Genomic DNA, 10,359 nt, shown 5'->3' with positions numbered 1-10,359 from the left:
CCGGAATTTCATTCGGATCATTATTTGTCTCGTAATTGATTCTCAAGCTGAAAATGAGTAGTTAATAAAAATTCTCATCAACCTCAAAAGCCATGTATTGCTATACGTGAGGAATAGGCTTAACACAAATTCATGCATAACTCTATCAAAATTAGTCCGATTTTCATCCGGAATAGCATTCCGAGGATTATTTGGTCTCTATGTTACGACTCGGCTTGTTTCTCTGGGGCAACGCTGTCTAACTCGTCACCTCAGGGTAGGGTTTTTAACCAGTGCCCGCCGAGCGCACAATCACAATCATCAATTCAGATCTCTCAACGACCACGAACAAAACACGACACAACATATCGATACCAAAACATAACCAACCAAAAAAACATCGGACACACTTATCGGCGGCTTCGGTCTTATACCGCAGCGTACCCGCCCTTCCTGTGGCGACAACATTTAAATTTTATAGTCGTTGCGCCACCCAATAAAGTTTCCGACGACTACTCTATAAATAAATAAATTTTTAAGCGCTCATACTTTTCATTTCCAATTCCTTAATATTTATATATAATATGTATGCCTATCATTATAATTTTTTATTTATCAATTTTATGTTTTAATAAATCTTCGTCTATTTTCGTGGCTAAGTGTTTGATTTCTAATTATTTTTGCATTTCCTCTTTGTGTATTTCCTCTCCCTCTCCCTTTTCTTTTAATTTTAAAGTTACTTTTATTTATTTGTTTGAAGGACAAAACAGGGACTCCTAATATTCCTACAGAGCTCTGGGGGGAAAATATTAAGGATCCTGTGGAAAAAATATAAATGTGTATGAGGGATGGCAAAAACAAAGAAAGATCAACAAAAAAATACGAAAAGAATAAATAAATGAATAAAAATAAATAAACTAATAAATATTAATATAAATAAACAAAACCAAAAAAGTTAACAGATTTGAATAAATTTGATTTGAATAGGTTTGAGATTAAATTAATGAAATTTTTTTTTCAAAAATATTAAATAATTCATTAAATAATAAATAAATAAATAATAAAATAAATAATTATAAATTAATAAAGCAATAATAAATAAATGACTTTACTTTAATAAAGAAGAAAACAAAATATGAACAAAAATAACAAATGAAATAAATAACAAACTTAATAACTAATAAATTAAATAACTAAACGACAATCTAGTCCGGGTCAAGGGGAGGAATCAAACGGTACACCTCACCAAAAAATTCAGCTGAACGCAGCCAGAATGTGTGGACGTCGTTGCCTCGCTGCTTAACGCTGCCAAAACGCACTTTGCCGTCAGCTGTTTGTTTAAATGATGTTTTGTCTTTGGCGCGACGCAAGATGTATTGTTTTAATTGGTTGTATTTGTTGATTGTGCCGATATTTCGGTGAATTATTATGGGATCGGGTTATTGTTGTATTGTTGCCAAATATATAAATATATAACTTTGTTGTGAGAGTGTGTGCATAAATATATGAGTGTATGGGGGACAAAAAAATTTAACACTTGTTGCTTGTTGTTGTTTTGTGATCTTGCTGTTGTCGCGACAATAAGCTATTATATATATTTATTGCTCCGCATCACTGCACTGTGTCGTTCACTTGTGTATGTGCATGTGTGTATATTTATTTAATTTTAAATTATATTTATTTTGATTTTTTTGTATAAATATATAGTTTTTTCTATATATATATATATTTATAATGATAAATTTAGGGACTTTTTTTCAGTGAAATGGCTATTATGGAGACATTTTGAAATTTTAGGGACAGTCCCCAAAATATATTTAGTCTAACGTGAATTTTGGGGACATTTTAATATTTGATACAAAATATTGAATTTTCAGGAAAAATTATATTTTTAGCAGAAAAAGCCTTCTCCATTTACTTAGAAAAGCAAATTTAAGTCGCTTAGAAAATAAATTTTTTTTTTTTTTTATATTTAAATATTTAAATTATAAAATTATTTAAAAGTGTAAAAATTGTAGATTACAGGGACATAAATTTCTCATAATTCTAATTAATAACTGGTAAAAGGTTTTTAAAAATTTTCTTGATTTTTGTTATTGTTTATTGCAGTACTTTTTATAATAATTAGAAATTAAAAGTCTTAAAGACCGTTAATACATTTTTTATTAACTTTTTTGTATTGATGTTACATCGATGTGGCAACTCAACAATTTGAAACAGTGGAATTATGGAACGAAATATTTAGCCAAAGATTATTTTGGAGAAACAACATAAAATGAACGATTTGAGTACTATTAAACAGACTTTGGGTCTATTTTGAGGACAATTTATATTTTAAGTTGAGGTTTTATTCAGGGTCCCTTGATATTACGTTAATTGTAAGAACTTTGCCCCCAAAATATACTTAAGATTACAGAATACAATCAATTTCCATTTGAATCGAAAGGAATAATGGAACAAAGCCGAAAACAAACGAAGATTTCAGGAGCTTCATAAGAAATTATCTTATTAAGATCTTAAAAAAAATACTAATTATATTTAATAAGCGACTCCGGGACTATGGAACTGGAAACACAAATGTTACCTTTAGACCATTTTGAGGCCATTGTATAATTTAAGTGTTTCATCAAGTGTACATCAAATTTATGTTGCGTATTGAAGTGCTTTATCTGAAAAAAATTAAAAATATTTCCAAATTATAGTTCTTTATGTATAATGGACCTTAACACATTGTATGACATATATTATTTTTAATTAATGCGTACTTTATTTAGCTTCAAATACTAAAAATTAATATTATAAAATAAAAATGTACAAATAACTATTTCAAGTTTATTTATGTTCATAACTAATAGAATTAAGATTTTATTAGTTATGAAGAATTTTAAACTTAGGTTAGTTATTTGTATGCTTTTATAAAATTGGTTGCAATGTTTTAACTTAAAATTAGATATTTTAAATTACTTGGTAGAACTAAGTAGATAAAATAAATCGTTTGCTTTTCATATTAATGGTCTATTTTACGTATAAAAACTCAAAGCAATTACCGTTTCATTTCTGACGTTATATATATGTATGAAAAGATTATATGATATTATTTGAGTCTTAATATATTTTTAAGATACTTTTAAAACTATATATTCGATATATATTTGGAAATTTTAGACGCGATTAATCTGAAAGTAATTGTGTATTTAAATGCAGAATACACTGCAAGGAATTTGTTAACAGATATACCACGACTAAAAATAATAAAAATACATTATGTATCAATGTATTAATCAATAACACCAGGAAGTATTTCAAAAATTAAGTGTCCCGCTTTCTTGCTGTTGCCTTACGTTGATTGTCGATCCACGATTTAAGTTGCGGTGGAGTTCGATTTTTTTAAGAATACGGAATACGTGATAGTCTCGTTACAAAAGCTTAGTGATGGCAGCACACACAATTTTGCAACGTCCCCCAACAAACTGAAAAGTTCTAAACGTTTATCCTCGAACCAACGCACTCTTCTGATTTTTCCAAATGGACATCCTATAGAAAAAAAATATTAAGGTAAGTAATCTTTATATAATTTTGTAGACATCAAATTAATTACACATATAAACAAGACAATAAACTTCTATGACATATCACAAAAATTTTTCAATTCTGTTATCAAATTAAAAATTTTTTTAAAGTAAAAAAATTCTAGCATATATGCTACCCACAGCAAAAGTAAGGCCTTGTACAAAGTTGTATCAATTTAGCTGGTACAAAGCTGGTGACTCGGCTTTTCATGTTGATCAAGAATATATTTATTTTATATACTGCTTCCCCTGCAAGGCTCTGATAAAAAAACTAGCTAACAAAAATGTTAATTAAAACAGAAAGGGTGGCATCTAAAGATATTTAGATATACAAGTCGATGCAGAACCATCTGGAGGTATACGCCTTTAAATAAATACAAAACAACTTACTTAAAGCGTCTGTTGCATCTACAGGAACAGAGCCGTCTGAGGCTGCAGAGCCATCTTAAGTTGCAGAGCCATTTATAACTGCAAGTCCTTCTGAAGCTGCTGAAGTATTTCAAAATTAGTACATCTGCTTTTAAAGAAAGTACAAGCCAACTTACCTTAATTTTCATGTAGTTTCTCCGAATTGTTGTTATTTAAGTTTCCGTTGTCAACTGTCGAGCTCGTTTCTGTAAAAGTAAATTCAAGTAAGAAATACAATGCAATAGTTTCGAAAAGAAAAAGTAAGGAAAAGGCAAACATACCAATAATTTTATCCACTTGTCTAGTATTCGGATTTACATTCTCAGTGTCGAAGTTCTCGATGGAATCTATGAAAATAAAACTCAAATTTTATTTTAACATAATAAAAAGTAATAACTTAAGAATAAAATAATTAATGGTAGGCTGTTTTGCATTCCGAACTTAAAATTTTTTTTAACAAATTCTATTTTTATCAATTTATTGTTTATTTGTTTTATTTATTTTATTTTAATTTAACAAAAAGTACTGTCTTCGACATGTTGACAATATATAACTTTTTTTTTAGTTACAGCTAAGATATATGTATTTGAATATAGATAAGTTAAGTCAATAGATTTTTTTGACAAAATAAAAATTCACATATTTGTTTGATTAATTTTAAAAATATTCGAGTTCAATAAAATAGTTCATATTTTAAACTTTTCTATAACCAACAATACTAAAATAATTATATATACAAAAATGTCTACATTTTGCAAAAAAAAAAAGAGTGTAAATTTGAAGTTTTATCAAAACACTTTCTTGACTAACTGTAAACGTGAAAACATACAGTTAATCAGTAAAATTTTTTAACAAAAACAAAAAGTTTCACAAGTTCTCTTGCATAAAATATATCTTTTTTTTTGTATATTTATTTTATTTCTCATTTTATTATTCTTGTCTACGGTTTTATAACAAGATTATAAAAAAATAAATGGTTTTCTTGGTATTCAACCATTTTTAAAAATAAAATTTTTTTTTTAATTTTTAATATTGTCAAAGCACTTTCTTGCCTTACTGTGAATACGAAAGTATAAATGCATGTACATACTTGAAAGAAGATTATTTGCATACATGCATATGTGCATACTTACATATGCATGTACATACAAGTTAAATTTTAATATGTTTTGTTTTATAAAAAAATTTACTTTTATTAAGTCCAATAGGACTGTTCTTCTTTATTACAATTTTTAGACTAATTAAGCTAAGCTAATAAGATCCCTAAGAGAGCTTGGTGAATTGGCAGCGACGCGTCGCGGCGCACACTGGGGCAGGCGGCCGATATGCGTGGCAAAAATCATTTTTTTGACGAAAGCGTTTGTAAAAAGTAATAAAAGCATTCGATAGAGAAATCTCCAGAGATTACAAATCCAAAAGATTTTTGAAATCAGTTAAAAATTGTGGGCGTGACAGCCTCTCAAAGTTGACCCTTATTTCAGTGCGCGCACAAATGTGGATTTTTTCCTAAAAATGCAAACTTTAAAACTGATTTGATGACAAGTTATATGACCGATCTTTATGTTTTTGGTTTCATCTGAAAAGTACATTCATTTTAATTAAATGCCGTAGAATTTTGTTTCTTCACTTGTTGACCTTTCATTCCAGCGATGTTTAAAAAAGCACTAAAATTAGGCTATTTTTTGACTTTGATGGAATAGAAAAAATTGACCTGAAGGACTCGATCCCACTACCACAGAAGTCTTCGTTAATCAATTCTCTAACGAAATAACCCTGGTCTTTCATGCGTCCAGCTGCGTCTGGGAGAGTTATAGGACGAAAACTGATGCAACCTCACAATAAAATGGTGTTAGAAGAGGAAGAGCGCAGTACAATTTCATACGTTTTCGTTATGCGAGGCATCATACAAGATTTATCAAAAAAACAAAATTTTTTTTTTTTAAATAAACGTAATTAAACTTTTTTTATATTAAACGATGCTGTTTAAAGAATAAAAAGATTGAAATTTATATTTCGAACAAAAAATAAATAATTTTTTTTTTTAATTTTACATGTAAAATATGCACTGAAAATATTTTTCAACTTTGACCGAAAGCCCTGAATCAACCATTAGGCCTATTACGCAGTGAAAACACTCATTTTAAAGCTTATAAAGTTTTCTATCAAATGCTTTTTAAATTTTGAAAATATCTTCACCGGTTCAAAAGATATGATTTTTGCAACGCAAAATGAGGATCTGCCCCACTGTGCGGCGTTGGCAGCGGCGGCAGCAGCGTTGCGACAATTCTGGAGCACCTGACTTGTTGCCAAATGTTCCAAGAATATCGGCAGTTGGGTTGCGCGAATTACCAGTTCCTTGCTGGTGTATCCAGGTTCGTCTTTGAGCTGATCCTCTTGGTGTTGCTTTATGTTCAGTATTATGTTAAATGTTCATTTGAGTATCTTTTAGGTTTAAGAAAAAGAATGAAGACTGACTGCCTCTGGCAAGATTTGAAATCCAAGTGTACAGAGTTTATTTCGTTTTAGTTATAAGAAGCCTTTCGCAGAGGCTCTGTGGCTTAGTATATAAGGGAACAAAGTATATGAATATAGAGCTATGTAGGGGCTAATGTATTACGAAACCGCTGAGTCGGCTTTACGCCGGATATCGAGTCCCAGATTCAATGTTGTTTACATTGAATCTCAAGTGTGTTGCGTGGGCGGCTTATGCTGTGGTAGACAATGTAGTCAAGTTGTTGCGATGGACAAAGTAATGTCCGGGTTGAACGACATGGACGTTCAGTAGACCATTGACATTGTTCGAGGGGGCTTAGGAGGGGGTAATGTAGGGCGGTTGGCGGTAACTCCTCCCCCCTTAACTTGGAACGACGGCCATAATGAGGGCATGGCAAACGAAGGCATGGCAGGAGTGACAACGGGATCCAGGGTGGCAGGTGTGAAGATAATCGCTTTCTTCTTGAAGATCCATGCGAGGCTCGTGACTAAGCACAGGATTCCGATGAGCACATAGACGGTTGTCAAATGTACAGTGGCCTGGTCTTTTATCCGAATTATTTCTAGATCGTTCTCCATGTCTCTTAGGTGAAGGTCCTGGAGATTCAGCTCTTTATTTTCGGGTATTGTAGTTAGGTTGTGGACATGTGGTAGATTGATCTCGATTTGGTCTGTTATGGTGGTGGCGGCATCGACGTATTTGATACCGTCCGCGAAGATTGAACAATTCTCATAATGGATGACCATGGAACCGCATAAGGTCTTGTCAGACATGCAGTCAGAAGTGATATTCAAATTTTTGGCGTTGAAGATAAGCAGTAGTCCTTTTATTGGTACGAAGATTTGTGGTTGATTTCCGCCGTCGATGATGTTGCACGTTGCTTTGTTATCGTTGAGTAGATTGTATAGGCAATCGGGATTAGTTGGTGTTGCCGGGGTTTCGCATACATGTAATTTGCCCAGTTTAATACAAGGTGAATTTAAAATCTTAATTTCTAACTTATTTTTAATAATATATTGTGGGAGTATTACAAATTTAGTGTTATTAAATGGTAAGGGTATTAGGCGGTAATATTGATATTCGTGTTTTGATAAAATTGGTATTTTGATTTTGAATATAAGTGTTTTGTTTATCGTTGTGGAGTCTAATGAAAGTATATTATACATTTCATGATCTAATTCAATTTTAATATTTTGCTCTAGTAGCAACTGTTTTATGTTGTAAATCTCTTTTGAGTTAAAAATATATTTTGGTATTATTTTTAGTTTGGCAAATAGCAGGCTTTCCGCTAAGTTATTCAAATGATTATACAATATGTCAATGCTGTAATTTATTCGGTCAACGTTTTGGAGAAGTTGAATGTTATGTTGTTCTGAATCGATTTCTTTAAAAATTTTATTTTGATAAGTTTTAATAAAATCATTTATCATTTCCTGTTCAGTGTTTATATGGTTTGTGATATTCTTAAATCTAATTAACGTTTCTTTTTGGAATTTTTGATCGAGTTCTAGATTTCCGCGGAGGTTTGCCAAGTCCTTATTTATTTTTGTTTCGTCGTCGGCATCCATATTGCCGGAGACGAATTTCACTATACTACCTAATCCATTAATTAATCCCCTTTTGGTCTGTTACTGTTTGGTAATAACGTGTTTAATCTTTCTAAGACTTGATGTATTTTTTTTTTAGTGTATTTTTAAATCAGACAATTCCTTGTCATTAGGCAGGCTATTTATTACTGTCAAAATTTTTCCCGCTGTTTCTTCGTAATCGTTTAAGTGTATGACATGGTTTATAGTTTTAAATGAGTTTACTGTTCTAGCCGATCCTAGGTTGACTTTTATTAACGGCTGATCCTTATCCAAAATGTCGATTAAAGTCGTTGTCCGTGCCCTAGTGTCAGCCTGTAAGAGTTTGTAAAAAATTTTTTTGTAACTGTTAATATAAGCGATCAATTAAGTAGTGTGATTAAGTGTTGTTCATTGTTTTTGTTATTTTCCTTATTTTCTGCTTGTGTAGTTTCTGTCTTTTTGCAGTACGTATTGTTACCCCGTTATCTATAAAAGTTTTATGTTTACTAAAACGAGGTGTTATTTTGTTTCTTCTATTTTCTTTCCTAAATATCAAGTTACCTGCTGGTATGTCGGGAGGGACTGTCCTGGATTCGTTTAAGTGTTCCGTCCGTTTATGGGTCTGATTTTGCATGTTTGATTTAACGATTGGGTAAAGTGTACTTCGAAATTCATTAAGTTTTGTTAAATAGTCATGTTCGTTATTGAACTTAATTGTCTTGTCAAAAATGTGTGTTCGTCCACTAAATAGTTCATAAGGAGTGAGATTAGTGCTAGAGTGGATGGCGTTATTGTAAGTAATTATGCTTTCGTCAAGAATTTCGTCATGGTCTTGGGTTAATTTCAATTCTTTTCTCTTATTAAGGATTATTCTGTAAATTTCTGTCAGTGTTGAATGCAACCGCTCAACCGGCGAATTGCTGCTTGATTGTTGGAAGGAAGTGATATGAAGTTCGATATTATACTGTTCCAGGAAATCCTTAAAAATTAATCTCGAAAATTCGGCACCTTGGTCGAGTATTATTTTCTTAGGTATACCAAATTGTTTCATGAAATCCTTAAAGGCTTTCGTAACGCTAACAGAATTCCTATTTGTAAGTGGGTAAGCTTGTGCAAATTTAGAAAACTTATCAATTATTGTCAAATTGTAATTGTTGTTAATAGTGTAAATGTCTGTGTGGATGATATCTAACGGACCGTTCGGTATTTCAGGTAAGACGAAAGGCGGCTTCTGAGGCTGTCTGTCGTACTTAAGGGTAAGGCATACTTCACAGTCTCGGATTATTTGAGAGATTTTATGTTTTAACTGAGGGTGTAGATTTCTCGTTTAAGGTGTTGGTATGTTTCGTCAATACCTCTGTGATTATTTTTAGTATGGTAAGTTTTAATTAAGTTGTTGGTTTCGTTCGGGTCCGTTGAGTCGGATAAGAAGATCAAGCATCTACAGATTTTATAACGATTAGTGTCTGCGAAGTATTTTAGGTATGCTTCTTTTATTAAGTTGAATATTTCGTCAGTTGCGTATACGGCTAAGGTTTTGTTAAATACGAGTAACGACTTCAAGATGTTGGAGACCTTATTCAGGTCGAAAGAAGGTTCTGATATATAGTAACGAATTTTGTGAGTGAATGGGGAAGTTTTGGTCCAAGAAGATGTTGTGTCGATTTTAAATATTGCTTGAATAGCGAAATTGTTAATCGGTGCTTTAACTAACGGAATGTCGGCAAGAACGGTATGGCTAGCGTCATTTACACATGTGTTTGGTTCTATTCTACTAAGTGCGTCAGCAATAACATTTTGGGAACCCTTCCTGTACACTATGTCATAGTCGTATTCGGCTAATGTGTCTTTCCAACGGAGAATTTTCTGGTTTTGACCTTTAAAATTAGTCAACCAAATGAGCGGTTTATGATCAGTTATTATTTTAAATCTGTTGCCATACAAGTATGGTCGAAAATATTTGACTGCCCAGATTATGGCTAGCATTTCTTTTTCAATTGTGGAATATCTAGTCTCTGGGTCGGTTAATGTTCTACTAGTAAAGCAAATTGGTCTGTCAGAATTATCTGGTCCTTGTGATAGTACAGCACCTATGGCGTAATTACTTGCGTCGGTTGTTAAGGAAAAAGGTTTTTCAAAATCAGGGTATTGTAAGATAGGGTCATTTATAAGTAGAGTTTTGCAAAGGTCGAAAGCTTGTCGGAATTTGAGTCTATAACAACTGATTTGCCTCCTCTGAGTTGTTTTGTTAATGGTTTTGTTATTCTGGCAAAATCTTTGATGAATTTCCTATAGTATCCTAGCAATCCCAAGAATGATTTAATTTGTTAAGACGTTCGGG

Source organism: Drosophila innubila (genome assembly GCF_004354385.1).
Source record: "Drosophila innubila isolate TH190305 chromosome 2L unlocalized genomic scaffold, UK_Dinn_1.0 5_B_2L, whole genome shotgun sequence".
In the NCBI taxonomy this organism is placed as follows: domain Eukaryota; kingdom Metazoa; phylum Arthropoda; class Insecta; order Diptera; family Drosophilidae; genus Drosophila; species Drosophila innubila.
The sequence above is the reverse complement of the archived record's forward strand: the minus strand, read 5'-3'. Positions refer to the sequence as shown.